The sequence below is a fragment of the Natator depressus genome, chromosome 2 (genome assembly GCF_965152275.1).
Source record: "Natator depressus isolate rNatDep1 chromosome 2, rNatDep2.hap1, whole genome shotgun sequence".
Taxonomy (NCBI): Eukaryota; Metazoa; Chordata; order Testudines; family Cheloniidae; genus Natator; species Natator depressus.
The window spans coordinates 50791216-50817153 of record NC_134235.1 but is presented as its reverse complement, the minus strand read 5'-3'; the positions used below and the strand labels follow the sequence as shown (position 1 = coordinate 50817153).

At 41.4% G+C, this 25938-nt stretch overlaps 1 protein-coding gene across 4 annotated transcripts in view; it reads right to left on the bottom strand.

Annotated features, from left to right (window-relative positions):
- Positions 1–25938, bottom strand: part of PAG1 (phosphoprotein membrane anchor with glycosphingolipid microdomains 1) — a 175965-nt gene that overhangs the window by 58613 nt on the left and 91414 nt on the right. Inside the window, exons 3-5 of one of the 4 annotated variants that reach the window (XM_074944190.1) lie at positions 25345–25408; positions 18936–19055; positions 17327–17549 (exon numbers count right to left, since the gene is read on the bottom strand). The gene's annotated coding sequence lies outside the window, so the exon portion shown is untranslated. Of the gene's footprint in view, positions 1–17326; positions 17550–18935; positions 19056–25324; positions 25409–25938 lie in introns of all 4 variants that reach the window. The other 3 variants (XM_074944191.1, XM_074944192.1, XM_074944189.1) reach the window with 3 other exon arrangements.

Below are 25938 nucleotides of genomic sequence, written 5' to 3'. Positions count from 1 at the left end.
CATAAATCAGGCATGCACAAATGTGTGCAATTTTAAAATCTGGTCCTAAATGTCCAGCTCTCTGAAGGATGTACTATTATGAAGTAATTTACTTAGCACCTAAATATGCTTTAACGGTTTAAAGCATTGTACAAATGTTTAACTAGTTAATATCACAAGCTCACGGTAGGGTTGGGAAGTATCCCTATTCTTACAAATGGGAAAACTGAGGCAGAAAAGTTCAGTGACCTATTCAGTTGTCATCAATACAAAACTGTTCTTCAGAAAAAGAAGAAAATGACACAGACCAATATTTCAACTGCAGTGCACCAGTTTGGTCTGGATAAACTGACAGAGGTAACCCTACTCAAGAAGAAGCTGACAATCAAGGCTATATAAAAGGCTTTATAATAGCAATAACACACATTGTTTACTCCAGGCTTTACCAGCTGTACAATGACTAGCTAGAGTGTTAATGGAATACAGCATTATCTAATGAGTGACCATGCCAAACATTACAGGCTAATTATAGTATATTATTCTCTTTCAGCCCTCCACCACTCCTCATCCCCAATAACCATATTGCTTTCTGGCTTCTATGAGGTAATCAGACTGCGATTATCTCATGCTTTAAAATGTACAGAAACGAAAGCTCTCTTTGTGAAATGCTTTCCAGTTCTGACACTGATTTCTAATAGCTTGTACTTTCAGGAAAAGCAGAATTATTTCATACTAAAAATAACCTGTTTACAATAGCACTTTGTGGTACATAATTGTGCTATCTCAGCTTATTTTGTAATCTTTGTGCAATCCATACTCTATATTCATGTTTTTTCGTACATTCTTAGGCCAGAAGGGACCATTGTGATCACCTAGTCTGACCTCCCATATAATGCATGGCATAGAATGCCCCCAAAATAATTCCTATAATATGTTTTAGAAAACATCCAATTTTGATTTAAAAATGATCAGGGATGTAGAATTCACAATGACACTTGGTAAATTGTTCCAATGATTAATTACTCTCCCTCCTAAATATTTATGCCTTCTTTCCAATTAAAATTTGTCTAGGTTTAAGTTCCAGCCATTAGATCATATTATGCCTTTCTCCATAGCTGTCAACTCTATGGGTGCTCCAGGGCTGGGCCACCCATGGAAAAAAATTAGTGGATGCTTAGCACCCACTGGCAGCCAGCTCCTCGCCTACCCCCCCAGCGCCTCCCACCTGCCGGCAGCCCCGCCAATCAACCCCTCTCCCGCCCTCCCAGCACCTCCCGCCCACCACGATCAGCTGTTCTGTGGTGTGCAGGAGGCACTGGGCTGCTGGCGGGGGATGGGCGGGGGGGAGGAAGGGGTGGAGTGGGGGCAGGGCTGGGGCTAAGCGGGGGTTGAGTACCCCCGGACAAAGGAAAAAGCTAGTGCCTGTGCCTGTCTCTGATGGATTGATGAGCCTGTTATTAAATATTTGTTTCCCAGGTAGGTCCTTAAAGACTGTAATCAAGTCACCCGTATCCTTCTCTTTGTTAAGCTAAATAGTTGGAGCTCCTTGTGTCTATCACTGTAAGTCAGGTTTTCTAATCCTTTTAATCATTCTCGTGGCTCTTCTCTGAACTTTCTCTGATTTATCAACATCCTTCCTGATTGTGGGCACCGGAACTGGACATTATAGAATATCAGGGTTGGAAGGGACCTCAGGAGGTCATCTAGTCCAACCCCCTGCTCAAAGCAGGACCAATCCCCAATTTTTGCCCTAGATCCCTAAATGGCCCCCTCAAGGATTGAACTCACAACCCTGGGTTTAGCAGGCCAGTGCTCAAACCACATTCCAACAGCAGTTGCACCAGTGCCAAATACAAATCCAAATGCCTTACAGAAGTCTAAGTATGCTACAGCAACACTACTATGTTTATTAACAAAACCTGTCATCTCACTTAAAAAAATCAAGTTAGTTTGAGAGGATCTATTTTCCAAAACCCCATGGTGACTGGCACGAACTACTTTACCCTCCTTTAAATCTCTATTAATTGAGTCTTGTATGAGTCGCTCCATTATCTTGCTCAGGATTGATGTCAGACTGACAGGTCTATAATTACCCAGGTCATCCTGTTTACCCTTTGAAATATTGGCATAACATTAGCTTTCTTCTGGAAATTTCCTGATGTTCCAAGACTTATACAAAATCAGCACTAATAGTCCAGCAAGTTCTTCAGCCAACTAGTTAAAAACTCCTAGATGCAAGTCATCCAGACCTGCTGATGACAGTCTGTGCGTGGCAATTTGCTGGAGACCACCTAGGAATACTTGTGCGTCTAACGACTTCCAAGCCTACTTTGATGCAAGTATCTGTACAGTGTGTGGCAACAACAATTAAAAAGCACAACCCTCCTGCTTAACCCCAACAAAACATGACTAAACAAAAACAGAATGCTTAGCTCTATTAAGAAAATATAAAGGCCCACAAAAGTGACTAGTGATTTTTGGGCACCTAATTTGACACTTTGAAGAAGCCTGATTTTCAGAAGGTGCTCTGCACCTACTCTCTGGATATCAAGCCCCTTCAATGTGTCTCAAGTTGGGCACCAAAAAATAGGGGAACCCTGAGTCACTAATCACTTCTGAACATTTGGTCCAAAAGTATCAAACACATTATAATGACAATATATTGAATAATGGTGCATCCTCATACAGAGCCTTGTAAAATAGTGGAGACTGAAAAGCTCCGGAGAAGTGCAGCGAAGGCTACAGGTACGATGTGAATTGCATAAAGAGGGATTGTAATGTTTAGGACTATTTAAACACGACAGAAGAAGCGTTAGAAAGGATTTAACTGAAGTAGTGTCCTGAATAAGAGGTCACTCACTCAGGTGAGTGGCTGGCAAATGTGAAAGTATAAAAATTCACATTATAGTCCACCTTAGGTATTCAGCTTTTATACCTCAGGCTCAGGCTTTCCTTTATCAAAATCAGCTGACTCTACCAAGTGATTTTTAACATCTGGCAACATACTATTATTTATTTGTATTACAGGAGGACCTATAGGCCCACATCACAATGTGGGTCCTATTGTGCAAGCCCTGTACATACACAGAGATAGTACCTGTCCCAAGGAGCTTAGACAGACAGACAAATGGTAGGAGAAAGGACATACAATTATCCCATTTTTTAAAAGGGGAACTGAGGCACAGAGGGATTAGGGGACCTGCCCAAGGTCACTGAGGAAGTCTGACAGAACTGTGAATTAAACCCAGATCTCCAGAGTCCCAACCCTTGTGTCTTTACTTGAAGACCATCCTTTTCTCTTTTGAGTATGCACAGACAACCATTAATTTTGCTCTTCATACATTATCAAGTATTTGGTTGGGGATCACCATGCATCTTGCAGCACATTTTGGGTGCTACTGGAAAAATATAAATAAGGTTTATATTAAAACATTAAATAATCTTTACATTAAAATGTATTAAGACAAAACATTGTGCAATGGGCTGGAAATCAGATACTCTGGATTCTATTGTCACTTCTGTAGAATAGCTGCTGTGTGGCTTTAAGTCACAGAACCTCAGTTTCCCTCTCCACAAGTTGAGGATAACAGCATTTAACTACTTTACTGAGTGAGGTGAGGGTTAATGGTTTAATGTTTGCAAAATGCTTTGAGATCCCTAGATTGAAGGTGCTTTGGAAGTGCCAAGTGCTAATTTAATATTTACGGTTAATTTTAATTAATCACAATTGACTACCTTGGGTGACATTGGTCAAAATGAGGAGTACACAACTGAGAGTGTCTGGTTTGGGCAGCACTGATATACTGGCTCCATTCATGGATTCTGGGATGCAGTTGCTTATATACATTTTCTGTATACAGCTTTAAGAAACTTCATTAACCCACCTGAAAGTCCTGGTGTTTTGCCAGATTTCATATCCCTTATAGTTTTTTTTTCTCTGAAAGGGCCCTCAACTCTCCTCAACACCTCGTAGGATCAAGCCCTCATTTTATTTTTCTTCATTTCTTTTTAATCCTCATCTTTAACTCTAGCATAATGTCATCCCTTCCATGTTACTGGAGAGCTGGTTGGAGAAAGAAGAAATGGACAAAAAGACAGCAACTCTGGATATGCTAAACTGCGCTGTGAACTATACCTCCAAGCCCGGCTAATATTCATACTGCACTTCTGAATCTAAACAATGCAGTATAATGTAAGAAAATAAGATGAACTGTTTGAAATGTTTACAATTTCCTGGCACTGTATACAGATAACTCTTTGGCTTTCCTGCTGCGAAAAGGGAAATGTAAATTCTACACTCTGTCCCAGTGGACTGAGGTAGTGAAAGCTAATCTTCAGTCCTGTGGGAATGACTTGCAAGCATGGTTTTACCCCCTATAATGCCACACAGCAAACACGATTATAAGATCTAATGAACTGTAACTAATGTAATTTTGAAAATCTTCACAGCTAATGAAAAACAGGTCTTCTCTCTCCAGATTTAACTGGGATATTTTGTTTATACACTATGGAAAAAAGACTCTTCATAAGGCAACGTATGAAAACTTAGCTTTCAATTCCGCTAAATTCAATCATCTGACAGTTTTTTCCAGATCCTTCCTGACACCTGGGTAAATCATGAATAGATCTATGCTTAAGAATCATCTACGAATATCTGCCTAAGAAAAAGGACTTCTCAAAGAAAATAATTTCACGTTATTCAAAGATAAATATTTAATTTAGCTGTCATGGACTAGCACTTTATAATCTGCAGATATGTGTAAAAGGGATAATTTCCTCAATAGGGCCAAATTCTGGACTCATATTAACATATTGCTCTCCTGGACACTAATAAAGGCCAAAAACATTTGCCTGACAGCAGAAGTTTGCTCACAGCCCGGAATCTTTAACTTGAAAATGAATAGCCTAGTGACTAAAAATGCCAGTTTTCTTCCTTCACCCTTGCTCTTCTCAGCAGCTATCAGCAGCAATTCTGCCCCAGTTAAGTTTATCATAGGATGTGACTTATCTGCTGGGATATCACTCAGGAACTGTGCCTGAATGAAAGAGCTCTGTCTCTCTACTCCACCACATTCTTATCTGCATTTGCATAGCTCCCAGACCTCCCAGTGTGCTAGGCATTGTACAAACAAACAGAAATACCCTGGCCCAGCTATGAAGAGTTTACAAACAAATTAAAGATAAGATCTGACAAGTGACAGTGACAAACAACAGAGGGGTATGAGAAGGGAGGCCAAGTGTATCAGTAACAACTTCACATAACTAAACAGGCCAAAGTGTACCTAACTTGTTTGTTACAAAACATTTCTATTTTTTTTGTTTCTGACCAGTCAGGTTTTTTTTGTAGGCAACACCACACAAGTGGGTCCTGCACAGGGATTTGAAAGAGAGTACTGAAATTTGATGAAATACTGAATCAGATACAGTGCAACGATTCTCCAGGGACAGGAGGCAGAGGCAAAGTGGATCACATTAAAGGAAGAACAGCTGCATGATGGTTGGAAAGGAGCAGATGTCAGTAAATTTGAAAGCTTTATACATTTAAATGTGGCAAATAATATACATATATATTTACACGGTAGGTGACTGGTATATCATACTCTCTCACCTACACAGACAAATATAATCACATCACACACTCCGTTCATATGCTCTACAAAAATAGTTACCCTTGTCTTCAAGGTCCTTCATAACCAGGACCAATCTAACTTTGTAATTTCATCTCTCTGTATAAACTTCATTCAACTCAGCTGCCAATTCTGCCTACACTCATCCCTCCCACCATCTCCTTCTGTATCCCCAGTCCAGTGAAAGCGAGTAAGGGTGCGGGAGAGTGAGTAACGGAGGGAGGGGGGAAGGAGCGAGCGGGGGCAGGGGCTGAGGGCAGGGCAGGGGTGTTTGGTTTTGTGCCATTAGAAAGTTGGCAACCCTAATTAAAGGTCAAACCTTCGCTACCATTCCACTGCAGCTATCTGGAATGGTCTACCAGTCTCCATCTATCTCACTGATTCCGTATACCTTTTATAAATAACGCTCAAACCATAACTCTTCTATGCTGCTAGTGTTTAATCATACCCCCTCCCTTTATGCCTCTACTACTCTACTGCACTCACCTACTCTAACATTTTTACTATAACATTTTTCAAAATTGTTCATTGTTGTGACTACTGTGTGATGGAAGAGACTTGTGTGAACAAATAAAATCATTACTAGAGATATCAAATATCACTGATGACTTTTTCTAGTTTATTTTTTCTTAATTATATTTTTAAAATTTCTTTCCTTTCTTACTCTCATGGATCTGGCAAAGACAGTTTACAAAGAGTAGGAAAATAAATAGTCAATTTTCAAATGACAAAAGATTAATAATGGAGTTACCACAGTTCTGGGGCTGGTAGTATTTAATATATTAGTGATTTGGAAAAGGAAGAGCAATAAGCTGATGCAATTTGCATAGGGCACAAATTATGTTGGGTAGTTACGACTACAGAAGATTGTAAGGAATTTACAGGGGCCTAAGCAAGCCAGATGAATGGGACATCACAATGGCAGATGAGATTCAGTGTGAACAAAGGCAGAGCAATGCACATTGGAGAGAATAATTTGAACTGCTTATACATCCTACTGGCTTCTAAATTTATTGTATTATGGAAAAGAACTGAGCAGCAGTGAACAGCTGAATGAATGTCTCCACTCAATGCACAGCAGCGGTCAACAAGCCAACAACATATTAGGATGTTTAAGGGTGGGGAAGAGAATTTTACAGAAAATATTAGTGCCATTATACAAATTAATCGTATGCCCACACCTGGAAAACTCTGTTCTATTCTAGTCACCTAATCTTAGAAAGGATATAGCAGAAAATGAGGGGTACAGGGACAGATCACAATGACTTAGGGGCATGGAAAAAACCCTCTCATATGAAGCAACTTGTAATGACTGTGACTATTTCCCTGTTTAAAAGGAGACAAATAAGAAGGGACATAATAAAATAACACACTGTAATAAAATACCTAGCTCTTACATGGTGCTTTTGATCTATAGATCTCACAGATCTTTACAAAAGGAGACCAGAAGGTAGTTCAGGAAATTCTATAGACCCTTTCTCACAACACAAGAACAAGGGGACATTCAATTAGGTTCGCCAAGTGTCCAGTTTTTGACCGGAATGCCCCAACAAAAAGGGACAATGGCGGCTCCAATCAGCACCACTGATTGGGCCATTAAAAGTCTGACTGGCAGCACAGCGGGACTAGGGCAGGCTCCCTGCCTCCTGTGGCTCCCAGAAGCAGTGGCATTCCCCCGTCCGGCTCCTACGTGTAGGGGCAAACAGGGGGCTCCGCACACTGCCCTTGTCCCAAGCGCCAGTTCTGCAGGTCCCATTGGCCAGCACGCAGAGCCGCCTGGCCACGCCGCCACCTAGGAGCCAGAGGACATGCTGCTGCTTCCGGGAGCTGCTGGAGGTAAATGCCGCCCAGAGCCTGCACCCCGACCCCTTCCTGCACCCCAACCCCCTGCCCGAGCCCTGATCCCCCTCCTACCCACTGAACCCCTCGGTCCCAGCCCGGAGCCCCCCTCCTGCACCCCAAACCCCTTATCCCCAGCCCCACCCCAGAGACCACACCCCCAGCCAGAGCCCTCTCCCCCATGTCCCAACCCCCAGAGCCCGTACCCCCCCACACACTCCAACCCCCTGCCTTCAGCCTGGAGCCCTCTCCCATACTCCGAACCCCTTGGCTTCCCACCCCAGCCCGAAGTCCGCTCCTGCACTTTGAACTCCTCATTTCTGCCCCCACCCTGGAGCCTGCACCCCCAGGACGGAGCCCACATTCCCTCCCATACCTAACCCACTGCCCCAGCCTGGTGAAAATGAGCGAGTGAGGGTGGAGACACCTTGAAAATAATAAGGTGATAATATTGCAGACACCTAGAAGATAATAAGGTGATAAGTGACAGTCAACATGGATTTGTCAAGAACAAACCATGTCAAACCAACCTAACAGCTTTCTTTGACAGGGTAACAAGCCTTGTGGATAGGGGAGAAGTGGTAGATGTGGTATATCTTGACTTTAGTAAGGCTTTTGATACTGCCCAGAGAGTAGTTATCAGTGGTTCAGTCAAGCTGGAAGGGCATATCAACAGCGTCCTGCAGGGATCAGTTCTGGGTCCAGTTCTGTTCAATATATTCATCAATGATTTAGATAATAGCATTGAGAGTACACGTATAAAGTTTGCGGACAATACCAAGCTGGGAGGAGTTGCAAGTGCTTTGGAGGGTAAAATTAAAATTCAAAATGATCTGGACAAACTGGAGAAATGGTCTGAAGTAAATACCTCACTTAACGTTGTAGTTATTTTCCTGAAAAATGCTACTTTAAGCGAAACGATGTTAAGCGAATCCAATTTCCCCATAAGAGTTAATGGAAATGGGGGGGATTAGGTTCCAGGGAAATTTTGTTCGCCAGACAAAAGACTATATATACACCTCAACCCTATTGTCCCTCTGCAAATTTGTGTATACACAGTCAGTCCCTTACCTCTCTCTAAAATTACAAAGTTTCAAAAAGTTCAAAGAATAGAAGATTGTTGGGGGTGGAATAGATCTGGACAAGGAGAATAAGTCTGGAGATAAATGTGAGAAGAGAGGGACAGGCAGTAGAAACAGAAGTGAAACTGTTTGAGCAGTATATTCCAGAAGTCTTGAGGTCATTCGAGTGTAGCCTTCATTGATTTGAGATCTACCATACCATCCTCTCACTAGAAGGGAAAACCCATAATGGCAGCAGGCCGTAAAAGAGACCCAGTTTGGGAATAAGAACCATTCAAGAAATATATGTTTGCTGATGATGTTTTAATGAAAGTCACGCCAGTGAACAGGTGGAAGTCACTTAAGCACTTGGATTCAGAGACTGTTGAAGTGATCATCTCATTTTTAACAGCAGTAGCTTCTTCTGCCAGTGTAGAAATAATATTTTCTTCCTTTGGACTAATTAATTCCAAATTGAGAAATTATTTGGGAACAAGGAAAGCTTGTTTTTCTTTTCCAGATTATGAACGAACAGGAAAATGAAGGTGAAGACAGCTGAGTTAGCTGCAGAAACTAATATTTTAAGTTTCTCATGTTGTCCTGGCTGACATAATTGATTAAATTTTTTTTTAAATATTTCATTTAACTATTTTAGTTAAAAACAATTTAAACAAAAACAAACCTGATTTTAAAAAAGTTGAATGTTTAACTAAATTCAAAAATTCATATGCTTGTTTTGTTAAAATATTATATGTTTGCTGTTGAAGAAAAAAATACATAACGTTGTTTTAGTTAAATAAAACAATTTAAATGTCTGCCGGGTGATGTTCTCCTCCTAATACAGCATGGCAAGAAAATCCTCCAAATATTAATGATTAAGCTTTTGAACTGGAGATAGTTCACCTCCCAATGACTTCAGAAATATCTGCTTCAATTATCTTTGGTAAATGAAATAACCAAACAATCATTAATTTTTTGATACAGCTGTAAAACTAATCGGAAAAGTTTTCAAAATAAATCACTTAAAAATGTATAGTATGTACCTTCTAAAAATGAAACCTACATCTATCTCTGAGTTGTGAAGAATATGTATTAAGGCAGAGGTGGGCAAACTATGCTCCTGGCCCGGAAGGCTAGCCACCAGCCCCTCCCCTGCTGTCCTCCCTCCCCTGCAGCCACACGGCCATGCAGCGCAATGCTCTGGGCAGCAGGGCTGCAGAGCCCGACCTGACCCAGTGCTCTGTGCTGCACAGCGCGGCTGCCTGTCCTGGTGCAGCTGCGCTGCCAGCCACCAGTGCTCCAGGCAGTGCGGTAACGGGGCAGGGAGCGGGGGAGAGGGGTTTGGATAGAGGGCAGGGGGGTCGATAGGGGTCAGAGCGGTCAGATGGTGGGGAACAGGGGGGTTGAATGGGGGCAGGGGTCCGGGGGGGGCAGTCAAAAAGGAGAGGAGGGGTTCAATGGGGCGGCGGGAGGCGGTCAGGGGACAGGGAGCAGCAGGGGGTGGATGGGGCAAGGGTCCCCGGGGGCAGTCAGGAAGGAGAGGGGTGGGGTTGGATGGGGCAGCGGGGGGCAGTTAGGGGTGGGGGGTCCGGGAGCGGTGCGGGGACCGAGAGCAGATGGGGTGGATGGGGCAGGGGTCCCTGGGGGCCATCAGGGAACAGGGGGTTTGGATGGGACAGGAGTCCCAGGGGAGCTGTCAGGGGGCGAGAAGCAGGGGTGTCGGATAGGGGTCAGGGGCCAGGCCATGCCTGGCTGTTTGAGGAGGCACAGCCTCCCCTAACCGGCCCTCCATACAATTTCAGAAACCCGATGCAGCCCTCAGGTCAAAAAGTTTGCCCGCCCCTGTATTAAGGTTATAACAACCAACAAGAATGCACTTGCATGTAGAAATCCATGGTTAAATCAAGTCTTCCTGACTAGTGATTTAAATCATGTGTCTCCCACCCTGGGAGACAGCACACACACACCGTGTGTGTGAGAGAGAGATGTGCATTGCCCCATTAAGTACGCTGACCCCACTCTAAGTACACTGACTTTTTAAGTAGATCAGCAAGTTGAGACAGCAGTTGCTGCCAGCAAGCTCCTTCCATCCTTAGCCCTGTCGTGTCCACCCTGCTCTGTGGAGATGGGGTACAGGAGTGGGGGGGGAGGGGGAGGCGGGCAGGAGCCAGGGGAGATGGATACCCTGATATTAGCACCCATCTTCTTCCCGGGAGCAGCTCCAAAGCAGAGGGCAGGAGCAGCACATGGCAGTGGGGGGAGGGACAGCTGAACTGCTGGCAATTGGTAGCCTGCTGGGAGGCTGCTGCACAGGGAACTTAGGGAAGAGGGGAGCTGATGGGGGGCTGCCGGTCCACCCTGGTGCCAAGCCCCCACCAGCTAGCTGCAACAGGCTGCTCTTTCTGCAAGCAGTGGACAAAGCAGGCGGCTGCCAAACACCGTTGTAAGGGAGCATTGCGCAACTTTAAATGAGCATGTTCCCTAATTGATCAGCAACGTAACAAGGAAACAACGTTAACCGGCAAGATGTTAAGTGAGGAGTTACTGTCAGATGAAATTCAATAAGGACAAATGAAAAGTACTCCACGTAGGAAGGAACACATACAAAATGGGAAATGACTGCCTAGGAAGGAGTACTGCGGAAAGGGATCTGGGAGTCATAGTGGATCACAAACTAAACATGAGTGAACAGTGTAACACTGCTGCAAAAAAAAAAAGCAAACATCATTTTGGGATGTATTAGCAGAAGTGTAAGGAAGACAAAAGAAGTAATTCTTCTGCTGTACTCTGCACTGATTAGGCGTCAGCTGGAGTACTGGGTCCCGTTCTGGGTGCCACATTTCAGGAAAGATGTGGACAAATTGGAGAAAGTCCAGAGAAGAGCAACAAAAATTATTAAAGTTCTAGAAAACATGACCTATGAGGGAAGATTGAAAAAAAACTGGGTTTGTTTAGTCTGAGAAGAGAAGACTGAGGGGGGACATGACAACAGTTTTCAAGTACATAAAAGGTTGTTGCATTTTATGGAGGAGGGAGAAAAATTGTTCTCTTTAATCTCTGAGGATAGGATAAGACGCTATGGGCTTAAACTGCAGCAAAGGCAGTTTAGGTTGGACATTAAGAAAAACTTCTTCACTGTGAGGGTAGCTCAGCACTAAAATAAACTGCCTAGGGAGGTTGTGGAATCTCCATCATTGGAGATTTCTAAGAGCATGTTTGACAAACACCTGTCAGGGATGGTCTAGATAATACTTAGTCCTGCCTTAAGTGCAGGAGATTGGACTAGAAGACCTCTCCAGGTCCCTTCCAGTCCTACGATTCTATGATTTTATGTTTTTTGGTGAATGCAGTCAAACCTCTGTTATCCAAAGCCTCATTCATTAACTGAACCTCTCAGTTATCCAAAGGTCAGATATGTAGCCCAAGGTTTGACTTCAGATTTCAGTGCACAAAGATTTATGCAGTGAAGTCCTCCCCAGCCATACTCTTGGGGAAACCAGTTCACTGCCTGTGTTTGGGGAAGCCACACAGAAGGCTTTAATGTTGGTGCTCCATGTGATGTAAACCCCAAGCCCTGACTTCAAAGCCTACAGAGCTGTTTGTTTATCTGAAGGTTTTGGGTGTTCCTCAAAACCTACAGACAATCACAGTTCTATTGTAGTAAAGCTATTCTCCATTTACAAAACTACCCCCCCACACACAACGAACAAACAAAAACAAAAAAACCAACCCCAATAAGCACACACAAATAACCCTACCAGCTGCACTAGAAACAGGACTAGTAGCCCTTCATTTGTTTAAAGATGTTGTTAAAATGCTGTCTAGACAGCCATTAAGCATCCATAATGAAGGGCGACAGAAATGTGTAAGTTGAAGTAGAGCTTTAGTGTCAACAGTTCATCATTTATTACAAACAATGAAACCAACCTTTAGTGTCATTAACCCATAAGAAATGCCTTGAAACAGTCAACCAACCACATATGGTGAAAGATTCTTACAAACAGTAACATGTAGAAAGATCGGGGTATCATTAAGTAGTATTGCTTCCCTTAAATCCAGTCCTTTAATTGAATTGCCCTTTGGAAAGGAAGGATTAGTCATTAGTGTCTTAGTTTGCTGGTTTAAAATAGTAAATACCAAAGATGGCTTTGTTCCAAAGCTTTGCTGTTAATTATTGTAGCCAGTGGTGACATAGTAGTTGTTCCCAAAGTTAATAATTAATAGCTTACAACATACAAGTTACAAATTCAGTGAACACAACATAACAACAGGAATCACATTTTTTGGGTGGGAGGTAGCTCTTCTTTGTTGAAGCCATATGTTGTTCTGTGTCTAATGTAGACTGCAATCTCTGTGTGTTTTTAATTTTGTAAAGCATCATGCACAGTTGTGATGTCATACCTAATTAATAAGGAGATAAGATGAGAATAAATTCTCAGGGTTTGAGACTTATCAGGAATGAAGCTACATCTGTTTTCTTAACAGGGCTTTATTGAAACAATATCTCCTCAAGGTCTGGTACTCTCTGTTGTGTCTCTTAGCACCCAATCAGCATATTATGCCCTTTAGTTTAACTGCACTGACTTAACTCGATCACAGTAATTTATTTTTTTTAAAGAATCAAGTTAGCACAGTGACTGCATACTTTACTAACACACTACGTCCATCACTAATCCATTCCATGGTTCACTCTCTAGCTACAACTACTGTACTTCCAAAGCCTTTTTTGCACTAGGGGTTCTGGTCATTAAACTTCCCACTACTGATAAGACCAGTACAGCTGGTGTCGGCAGCAAGGGTGGGAGTGCTGGCATTTTAACCATTGTATTGTTTATTTGCCTGAGCAGGGTTAGGAGGTGACAAATATGATGGTGGCTGTGGCTGCCTCATCTGCAGTTGTGCTCTCACCATTGCTGCCAACAACAGAGCTGCACCAGTGGGCAAGATTTATCAATAAATCCTAATATAGATACCTGCTGAAGACACCAGCATTTTTTGAACTCTGCATCCAGATTGCTCCAGACTATTGGGAGACAGCAATGTCAATTGCCACAGCCCCTACGGCCACACTCTCCTTTCTGATAATTTTTCTTCAAAAGATTTTAGTAAAAAATGGGGATTTATTTCTACCAGAGATATATTTTTCATGAAAATAAATGGATAGACTGGTTGGCGGCTTTGACTAGGAGCTCAGGGGAAACCAAGACTGAGTATAATCTTAGCACACTCACATCTTGAGTCAGTGGATGCTGAGACAGTGATGCTCTTTGTCTTTAGGAGGAGTGGATGCAGACCATAGGCTAGATTCTGCTTTCTTACACTGGTGTATACCTGGAGCAGCTCCAATGTAGTTAGTTACACTGGTATAGCAGTTAGAAAGTGCAAAAGGGTTAAATGGGTTCTGCAGTTGGAGGCAGGTGACTTTTTTGGATATAAGAGTAGGAGTAGGTCTCTGAAGAGACATCCAGGGTGTAGGCTGAGCAGACCTGAAAAGCAGCCAAGCCTGGGGAGAAGGTTTGAGCTGATCTTTGTTCTTCTATTTCTTTGTTAATGAAGCCAAAACCCAGGAAGGAGGAAACTGGATTTTACATGTTATGTGGACTGTTTGTAGGACAGGTTGGGAAATGCACCTGTTCACACAGAGATGATAATCTGGCCCAAAATAGTTGTACACCCTGTAGACACACTGCTATGTAATAGCATCTGTTCACCCTCGGAACACATGCAGGTGCTGGAAAGAGGGGCTGGTGAGGATTTGTCCTTGCATTATGTGTAAAATCACAGTCCTGAACAGGATGGGGAAAATCACCAGCATCTAGTCTTGGACTGGACTGGTCAGATGACTGATGTGGGAGAGGTGCAAATTCTTTTGGATTCACCTATAGGCAGGATGTTTGAGTAAGAGCATATATATATACACACACACACACACACTTAGAATGTCTGGAACGCCTCACCACAAAAATGGTACATAATAAAATGCATAAATATCTCCAATAAAGTAGCTTTTACATAAATTAACCCATAACACTCTACTGCTTTTGACCACAAATCTTAACAAAAATCAGGTTTCCTGGAAGTATTACCAATGAGCAGACTCTGCGACTTCAGAGAGATATTTAAACTCAAACATATCGCAATCCACATCAAAGGCACTGAAAATGTCCAAGAGATTTTTTAAGCAACGGTTGTTAGACCTTTTGGGGGAGAAGCTGGTATCTGGCAGAGTGCTCATGACTATAATACAATATAGATTTTTAAAAAACCTTTAATGTTACACAAGTGGCACGGAGTGCTAATCAAAACATGGACTATTATGTTCACTTAAATTGGGTTTCTCAGCAATGTCTCAGAAATGCTACTAAATGGAATCAATTGTACTAAACCAGACAAAGATAAATAACAAACAATACACTAAAACTGAAGATTCTTTTAGTCTGCTATAAACTGAATTACTATCCACGGTATCCCTAGTTATACTGCATTTCTGTTATCCATTTGTAGAACATTAGCATTAAAACAGAAATGTTGCTCCTGTTTACAAACACAGATTAAGTAGAGTCCCAGTTTACTTCCACAACTACTGGCATCCATTCTCAGCTGGGATAATGGCAGGGAATAGGAAGCCACTCTTACAAGGATCACACCAGTGCTGATGGGAACACAACTTTCCTAGCTGCAATCAGGTAGAAGGTTTTTTTCCTTCCATCTGAAAATTTGTATAGGATTTAATAAAGGACTATGCCTTTCCTTTAGAATTTGTAAGCAACCTACAGAATTCTACAGCAGGAACTGCATTATTTTAGAGTAGATTAATTTGTTTCTGTTAAATTCAACAAGCCTTTTCCATAAGGGAAATGGAAAGAGCTGGTCCTCTCCTCAACATGGAGCCTTGTATTTGAATTAGGCCTTTTGTACATTAGAAAGGTTCAGATTTAACTATACCAGTAAGCCCTCCTAGTGTAGCTGCTTATACCTGTAAAAGAGTGCTTTTGCACTTAAAGCTTAACCCAGTTCCACCCCCCACCCCAAATAAACAAACAAACAAACAAACAAACAAACAAACTAAAGGATTCTTTTGCTAGTAGAACTGTCTCTACTTTAGGGGGTTGCCATTACTATACTAATAAAGATTTCTAGTCTAGACCTGCTGTTAAGGGTTGTAGCAACTGAAAAAGGCTGTGTAACCCTATCCACTCTACTTGTTGAAGGGCCAGACCCAGCATAGCAATCTAGAGGTGAGGAACTCATACAAATGAGCTGTTTCCCCACAGAACTCGAACACTCACCTCAGCTTTACTGTCACAGAGAGAGACACTACAGAGAGCTGAGGGCCTGACACAAAGGTCACTGAAGCCAGTGGAAAGACTCCAGCTGACATCACTGGGCTTTAGATCAAGCCCTCACTATTTATGGTGTATACATTTTAGTGCTTCATGCTGAGAAGCTCAATTCCCCACCACCACTCCCATCTCTTTGGCCTAGTTAACCTTTCCTCTGAGTTTATCAGCCCATTGGATAGTAGGGTGACCACCCTTTCAAAAGGCAAAACCAGGACACATGCAGGAGTCCCACCCCCTCTATGGCTCCACCCCTGCCCCTCCTGTTTGCTTGAGGCCCCAACCCTGGCCAGGCCAGAAGCCAGAGCCAGGCCATGGTAAGAACCGCCCAGGGAGCCTGGGCTGCTGTGGGGAGCCCTGGACCTTCCACTTACCCTGGATGGGGAGGTGAGTCAGGGTGCCTGAAAGCAGCCCGAGGCCTGTGTCCCCACCCCCCAGGGCATGCCACCCAGGGCAGCTGGAGGGTTTGGGGTTCCCTGGGTGGTTCTTACCAGGGCCTGGCTACAGATTCCAGCATGGCCAGGGGTCAGGGCTTCAGGGGAAGAGGAGGAGCAGGGGCATTACGATGAGTGGGAGCTAAGGCCCACCTTAGCCTCTACCCCCATTGGGAAGAGGCTGGCACCACCCCTGACTTTTGGGCAGGTGCGGGCAGGTGCGAAGCGGCACCATAGGGAATCTCGGACAGCATTCGTCCCGGAGTCATTCAGCCCGGGACCATGACTTGAACTCTGCATTTCAGGATGGGTGGTCACCCTATTGGTAGCCCAGCATAAACTGCCTTCTTGAGCTTGGACTACTTAGAAGACCACTTACACTTCGATCTGGACAGAGGCTACTGAAATAGGTTTTTGTTATATTTGCTTTGCTATGTACAGCATCTGCAATAGGTCAGAAGTTCATCTCAATTGAGGTTCAACTAAAAATTGATCTTGAAATGGTTTTTATGCATTAGTCAGTATCTTTATAGTGAATTTCTTCTCTTCTTATCCTTTGGTTCCTTGATTAATTTTGTTCTCAAAATCTTGATTTGGGGAAGATATGAGTACTCAGCAGAAAACTGAGATGTTTCCTTAACAAGAGAACTAAATTAATCAAGGAATCAAAGGACATGAAGAGAAGATATTCTTTAATTGCCTATACACCACTGCTAAGAGTCTGGGTAACAAACATGAGGAATTGGAATTGCTCATTTATGAGCATAAATTTGATCTAGTTGGTACTGCTGAAACCTGGTGGGATGATTCCCATAACTGGAATGTTAAAGTCACTGGTTATAACCTATTTCGGAAGGACTGAGCGGGCAAAAGAGCAGGGGCAGTGGCAGTCTGTCAAAAATGGCTTTACCTGTTTCCAAGTCACTGGTAACTCAGAAGAAAATGATCTCAAGTGCTTATGGATCAATGTCCAAACAGTCAGAACACAAGCTGCAAACTGAGCTCAATACACTAGATAGGTAGGATACAAATTAGCAAATTCTCACCCTGAGTGATAAACAGGTTGGCAGATTCTTAAGGCACAAGTTGCCTTGGCTTTCCCAGTTTTCTTACACAGCCTAAAAATCTTTCCAGCCTGGGACCATCACTTCCCACAGTTCAGTCGTTGTTCCTCAGGTGTGTTGTTGTAGGGAGAGTGAGGACCCCTCATGTTGTCATTGTCCTTCTTTTATATCTTCCCCCCACTCGCTGGAGCTTTTTTGCTGTGACCTGGGTCAAAAAGTTCCAATTGTATAGAGCTATCTGACCTGAGTCAAACAGTTCCCATTATATAGAGCTATCTCTGAGAGGTTTCTATTGCACACAGCTCCTGGGGTAATCCTTATGCCTGTGTGCATTTCTTCAATAAGCCACTCACATTGTTTGGCCTCATCCAATGTAGCACATTTGAAACACAGAGACATGGTCAATATTGATACAAAAATTATACAAAATTGAACAAAAATGATACATTCATACAAACTGGATAAACACAATCAGTAAATCATAACCTTTCCAATGATACCTTACATGAGTCATGTTGCATAAAGTACATCTCAGTTATGTTATATCCATATCATAAGCATATTTCCATAAAGAATATGGAGTGTAATGTCACAATGAGGAACAAAAAGAATCCTTATCATTATTAGATGGAAATGGTTGAATTATCAATATTAATGCAAAAAAGGCACAAGTGTTCAATAAATATTTGTGTTCTGTACTTCAGAAAAAAAAGATGATGTAGTGCTATCAAATGATCTCTCTCTCTACTCCACTAGTATCTCAGGAGGATGTTAAACAGCAGCTTCTAAAGTTAGACATTTTTAAATCGGTAGGTTTGGATAAACTACATCCAAGAGTTTTAAAATAGTTCACTGAAGAACTTGCTGGACGGTTAATGTTGATTTTCAATAAGTCTTCATGCACTGGGGAAGTGCCAAAAGACTAATGTGACAATATTTAAAAATGGTAAACAGATGACCTGGGTAATTACAGACTGATGTCAATCCTGGGCAAGATAATGAAGCATCTGATATGGGACTCGATTAATAATGAATTAAAGGAGGGTAATGTAATTAATGCCAATCAACATGGGTATATATGGAAAATAGATCCTGTCAAACTAAATTGATTTTTTTTCAATGAAATTAAAGGTTTGGTTAATAGATCCAATAGTGCTGACATAATATACTTTGACTTCTGTAAGGCACTTGATTTGGTACTGCATGGCATTTTGATTAAAAATTCTAAAACAATATAACATTAACATGGCATACATTAGATGGATTAAAAACTAGTTTCAGAATGAAACTGTAAATGCAGAATCACTGTCTAGTGGGTGTATTTTCTATTGGGGTCCTGCAAGGATTGGTTCTTGGCCCTATACTAATTAACATTTTTATCAATAACCTGGAAGAAAACACAAAATCCTCACTGATATAGCTAGCAGTTGACACAAAAACTGGGGAAGTGGTAAATAATGAAGAGGACAGGTCATTGATTCAGAGTGATCTGGATAGCTTGGTAAACTGGGCGCAAGCAAATAAGGTGTGTTTTACTACAGCTAAATGTAAATGTATATATCTAGGAACAATGAATGGAGACCATACTTACATGATTGAGGACTCCCTGCTGGGAAGCAGTGGCTCTGAAAAAGATCTAGGGGTTGTGGTAGATAACCAGCTGAACATGAGCTCCTAGTGTGACGCAGTGGTCGAAAGTGCTGATGTGATCCTGTGATATGTAAACAGTAGACAGCAGATGAGGAGAAGTAGAGAGCTTTTTACTTCTGTATTTGGCACTGGTGTGACTGCTGGAATGCTGTGTCCCGTTCTGGTGCTCACAATTCAAGAAGGATGTTGAAGAGCCACGAGGATGATGAAAGGATCAGAAAACATGGTTTATAATGATAAACTCAAGGAGCTAAATCTATTTAGCTTAACAAAGAGAAGGTTAAGGAATGACTTGATTACAGCCTGTAAGTACCTACAAGGAGAACAAATGTTTAATAATGGGCTCTTCAATCCAGCAGAACAGAGACAGGTATAACATGATCCAATAGCTGGAAGTTGAAGCCAGAAAAATTCAGATGGATATAAAGTATAAATTTTTAACGTGAGAGTAATTAACCATACATATCCCACCATGCTAATCAAAGTTGTATTAAATCTACATTATTAAAGTAATTTATAATTATTTAGAATGAACATGCAATGGGAGTTGATTTTGATGGATGTTGAGCATCCAGATTTTTCAAGATATTTAGGCATTGCTGCCCTCAGTGTTGCAACACCTAACCGATTTGTAGTCATTGGGTTTTAGGCTCCTAAATATCTAAATCCCTTTTGAAAATGAGGCAGACTCTAAATTAGTTAGATTTTGCACTGCTGAGGGCAGCCATGCCTCAATATCTCTAAAAAATGTGGGCCTAGCCTCTTTCACATCAACTGAAGTATTTGAGGTACTGCACAGTGAGTTGTGGTCAACAAATACAAAGTACTTGCTCCCCAGCAGGTGTCAGGAAGGCAGGATGGTCTTGTGGGAGTCAGGATATTTGGATGTGTTCTTGCCTTGAGATGAAATTACTGGGTGACCTAAGTAATATCTCTGTGCCTTGATTTACCCATCTGTCAAATGGGGACAATACTTACCTATCTCAGAGGAGAAATTAAATTAACCTCCACACAGTGCTTTGAAAAAGTGAAGCATGATTATTGTTAACGAAGCCCAGCTACTTGGTGGAACAAACAGCACTTCAAAGGGGGAGAATAACCCCGGCTCTGCTGGCTTCCACAGAATCCAGAGTGTGGTGGGAGGCTCTCCAGGACATGTGAGAAGGAGTGGGCAAAATGGATGTTTGGAAGAAGCATTTCTCCAGCAACAAAAGCAGAGTTACAAATAAAACAAGAGTAAAGGTACACAGAGATCAATGGAGCTTTTATACTTAGATGGAAAGGATGGCTCGGTGGTGGAAACATCAGATTTGAAATACTCTACAGGTTCCAATCTAGGTAAATTGGATTAGCCCTTCATCCTTACGGTAAATGGAGGGAGCTTCATGCACTTTATGGTGGTAAAACTTTCACCCAAGACCATAAAAATTGAAGCTCTGTCTGCATGTTCAAGAGCCTATTGGTTCATTTTGTAATAGATGGGGTTTCCCCATGTTTCATTGTACAAAGGTTCCTAACATTGAGCAGTGTTTTGCACAAGAAGGCTCTTTCCCTGCATTCCAGAGGCTGCTATAGTTCAGTGGTTATATACAGTATATATTATTTATAAAGTGCTTTGGGATGAGATGTGCTAGATAAATGTCAAATATTATTACAGTATACTGTACTTAATTGGGAACACTGAAATGGAATTGGCTGCTTTATAGGAACTCTTTCTAGGAAAATAATTTAATCTAGTGATAGTAAAAGTCCATGATCACTTATTGATTAAGACAGTATTAGTATAAATCCTGCTCAGTAAGGATGCATTTATCTAGCATCAAGTAGTTAAGTGTTTACTCATGAGTTATATAAGTTTGAGATGCTAAAACTGCGTCTTATAATATATGAATTGCCAAATAAAGAGTAACGGGTATATCTTACTGAAAACTCAGGAAGTCTTAGGGCTATGTTGATGGGAGAGAGCTCTCCCATCAACATAATTACTCCACATCTAAGTCATTGTAACTTACGTCGCTCAGAGGGGCGGTTTTTTCACACACCTGAACAACGTAAGTTTCATCGACTTAAGTGGTAATGTAGACAAGCCCTTAGTCCAGGACAGCTGGAAGCATATGGTATAAAGCCATATGGTTTCAGATTGTGGAATTTAGAAGCTCCATTGGCAATTTTAGTCTTAAAATATACACCAGGACTACTCACCCAAAAAGAAAATTTCATGCAAAACAAACAGCGTCTACACAATATTAAGGTTGGGAAATCAGGTACTCCCAATCTAGGATAAGTTTTGAGCATTGTTCCTTTGTACTTATTACTTAAAATATAGTATACCATAATTTATGTCAATTAGTACAATATATAATACAAACTCATTTCTAATATATGTTACATGCAGTTTTCAGATTTGGCTTGATTTTTGTGTTTAAATTATAGCTATAAAACATGACAAGTTTGAAGCAAATCAGTCTCCTGGCATTTTAAACTACTCTGTAGGCTTGAATTGATCTAAGAAGAAAAAGTTTCAACTTGCTGAATCTAAACATTCATAACTTTAAAGCTTCTGAGCCACTTTTCTTCACAGCTGGCTTGTTTTGCAGGTACCATTGATATATATTAAACTCGAGCCTGGAGATGATGAGTCTTGTATATAAGATCATATGAGAAATTCCCATTTATAATACACTCATATTGTATTAACTAATTTATTATAGTAAAATAAATACATTTTAAAAGCATAAGACCAAAGAGGCAGAGTTAGGATGAACTTGATTTCTCTTTGCATTAAACTAGATTTCCTTTAATTTTATAGGGCCAAAACATGAGGTACTTACTCAGGCAAAACTCAGTGGAAGTTTTGCCTGTGTAAGCACTTCAAGAAGTGGCTCTTCAATTGTATTCTAAAAGGCTCTCCAAAACAAACAACGAAAGGGTTACCTTAGCTGGCTAGCAGTTTCTCCCGCCCCATCAAAAGGGGAAGTACTATGTATGTTTTTTTTTAACCTAGGTTTATGGGGCAGATTCCAACTTCCCCTTTCTCCTAACTGCAATGTGCTGTACTGTATCACTCTTGTAAATGTGAATTTTGAAACTGATCTTAAAAATATTTTAATAGCTGGGGCAATAGCATTATTCCTCTACTTTACCTTAAACAGACAAGCCTCTTTTCTCCCACCCAAACTGTTAACATCCCTAGATTTACAGACCCCATTCTAAAGTAATATTTAAAATAAAGGCCAAGACAAGACGCGCTCACCAGCACAATCTGTTCCCCTCAAGAGTACTACTTCCTCTCTCACTAAAATCCTTTTATCTAATGCCCCATCTCCATGAAGTTTATATTGTCATTTCAGAGACTTTAAATTACTGGAGAAGCATTTGCTTGTATCTTTCTCCTTTCCCCACCTTCTGAAATTATTCTCCAAATTGTCCTGTTTTCTTTTATAAGAGCAATGTTATTCACCCAGTCACAAACTTATCTGATGCCGCCTCCCCCCCCCCCCTCGCTTTTTGTGTGCTAGAAATAGTTCTTTACACTCGAGTACATTAACGGAAGTGACTGAACAGCCACACACCACAAGGGGGAAAATAAATATTTTCTCTCTTTAAACTAATCCACACCCTCCCATAACAGTTTATGGGTCAAGCCTGGAGGTATACAGGGTTTGGATTATCTATTTTTTCAGAGACCAGGTAGAAGATAATAATGAATTAAACAGTTGATTCATTAGCACTCACTCTCTCAGGGATACCAACAGTCTAGGTCTTCATGATCTTCAAACAATTCTCATCTATGAAAAAACTCTTTATTTTCCCTGTCTAGAAAATCCATTTTATTCTATCTTTCTCCTGACTACTTAAAGTATTGGTTCTCTCTATTTTCCATAGATGGGTCTTATTTTTCCTGTTAATAGCCTTTTTAAGCCGCTACTGCCATGTTTCAGTAGAAATAGCAGATGATGACACTCTTAAGCTGTCTCACGATTAATCAGTGCTCTAATTGAAAGCATTTATCAAGGGAAACAGCCCTTCCCTTTTGTCATGCCCTCCTGTTTTTGTATTTTCTTCCTGAATAAGAGGGATGACAAAAATCAATATTTGTTTTAACCAAGGGATCCATGTTTTCAGCTCTGAGGCTGATGTATAAAATCTAAATTTCCAGCAGTTAGAACAAAGGAATGGAGAAGGTAAGACAAGTGCCAACATATGTTCTCCCATTTTTAGTAACAAAAGCAAAATTTTTAAAATTTCCTTAGTTATTCCAATAGAGAAAGCTTACTTGGTCAGAAACGTATACAGTTGCATGCCTAAAGAAATAAGATCTCTCTAATTAATTTCTCATGAACCATAAGGTCTAGTCAAATCCTCTGTCACTTTTTCCTATTCTGGTATTAAAACTCTGTTAGCAAGAAGATACAGAGTCACTGATGTAATGTCTTTCTACTTAAGGAATCTGAAGAATGGATATACACTCGGCTTAGGATTTCCACTTCTTGGCATTTATTGTACGATAAAACCAAGAAGCATTTTTTAGATTATGCATACAGTGCCATATCATTGTATTTTCAGGATCTTTTGCAGCACTGACAAATATGCTGCATCTCTATTCCCCACAGGACATCAGTCCCATGCCACTCTGCACTATGAAGATAAAAATGGTACAGGATGGTTCTTGATGCATCGTGTCCTCAGCCTCCACACAATTGTAAACAACAACTATCATTTCTCAAATGGCTGCTTCATTCTTTCTTTTCTAGAGTTCTTTTCTCTGTGTTTCACCATTATTCAGAAGTGTTTCTTTGTGACTCCATGTAGGTGCGCTGGGGTTGGGGGTCATGTGTCATGCCATTGTGGGCAGAGTGAGGGAACAGCCACTCTGTGCAGCATTCTCCTGCAACAATTCTGGGGATTTCCCACTAGAAATCTATGAAGGAAACAACATGCTGCATGCAGCATTAATTCTCTGTGCTGTTTTCATATTCCCCTGCCCCTTGGGAACTTCTAAATGACCTGTATTGGCAAGATGAAGGGAAGTGTGAAGAGGCAGGGTCTCAGCACAGATGCTCAAAGCCTGCTGGGATGACACTGAGTTTCCCCACTGAACCTTATGCTTTACATAGTTGCAAGGCCATGTCCCCTACCTTCCATACATCCTCAAAGCCCTTCATCCTCAGAGGAGAATGTGTCTCCTAGCGCAGCAGTGTCTCCTAGCGCTGGTGATATGCATTATGCTAGAGAACTTGTTAGCTCACACATTTTGACTAACAGGGCATTAAACATGACTTTGCACCTCGTGCACACAAGGTACCTCTAAAGTTAACTATCACCAGCTAACATGCCTCTGACCATGACAGTCCTTGACCACGCTAAAGGCAAAACTATGTTTACATTGTGTTAATTGTATTGTGTTCATTAACACACTGCCGTGATGAATTTTCTCAGTGTATACAGGGCCTCTGAATCCTGTTTCCTCTCCAGTTGGCTTTATAACAAAGGCAGACTGGAACCCAGCACTCGTGTGTGTAAAGCAGTGTTGTCCAATCCATTTACTCAGCATGCACTTGTCCCCAGCTGCAGAGACTGCAACATGGCAGCGGAGGGGTAAAGAGAGGAAAGGTGTCTGCTGCTGAACAAGGCAAAGTTTCCCGTAATTCTATTCCATGGCAGCAGTAGAGTGAGCTCCCTGTCATTGTGAGAGAGGCCCGAAGGACAAAAGAAGGGGAAAGATGGCCTTGCAGAGAGAGTAGCTTACTCACTGCTACTCTGAAGACTAGGAGAAGGAGGAAGAGAACAAAGCTCTGAGAAGTAGGGAAAGAGGAGATGGAGAAGAAGTGAGCACAGAGCTAGGAAAAAAAGAACTTGCATGATGCAGGAAACTGAGGAAGAGCGAGGTGGGAGGAGGAAGAGTGTGGGTCTCCTGGGGAATCAGAAAGCAAACCCTGGCTCTCATTTTTTTTACCCCATTCTTTAATGAGGAATACAGCAAAGTATCTCATTGATCTGCTGTATAAAAGGTACAAGGAACATATGACATGCCTCTCCCCCATGAGTACCATCCCAGAGAGTTTAAAGCCAGCAGGAAAAATTATGCATGCAAATTTAATACTGTAATCTACAACACTATTTAAAAATGTTGTTACCCCACATATAATGCAATTAAATTTTCATCATGTTTGTCAGCATAGGATGATAAAATGACAGTATATGTAATTCTTATTTGAAAAACACTAGTTGCCATTTGAAATAACTTCATATGGAAATTCAGTAAGTGTAAAATTTAAAAAAAATAGAACAAACTAACAAATCAAAACAAACAAACAAAACAAATCTTACTTTCAGTGGGTGTCTCCTACCTGGCAGCAGTGTCCTCCCAGGTCGTCATGCAGGTCCTCCCAACAGGAAAACAGAGCTTGAGTGCTAAAATATGAAGTAGTAGTTAAGAAACTATTGCAAGCACTGCCTGTAAGTTATCAACACAGATACATCTTTTTGTTTATAAATACCAGCACAGTATAGAAAATATAACTGTGGAAGCCAAGAGCATTCCACTCAAGCTGATTCTGCCTGTTTTGTCTAATACACTCCAGAGGAAATAGTTACTATACACTGTACACTAAAAATCTGGAATTCAGCAAACGAACTTTAAGAGTTTTATGTGGATAGGGCATTTTGGTGCACATATGCCTCTCCCAGCATCTTTTATTAACTGAGTGAATAACAGCTATATAATTGTTTGGCAAATTAAGCAACATCCTTATTAAGAGATGAAACTCCAGTACAAAAAGTGATGTGAAAGGTGGGCCTTAAACCAACCAAAGCCAGGTAATTCATAGGTTCAGAATAAGAGTGCCTTATTTTTATGTATTTTTTGTTGTTGTAGTTTTTACCTTCCTAAGGGTTAAACTGAAATAGGGAATTCTTATTCCAAAATAAGAGTGTCCTCACAT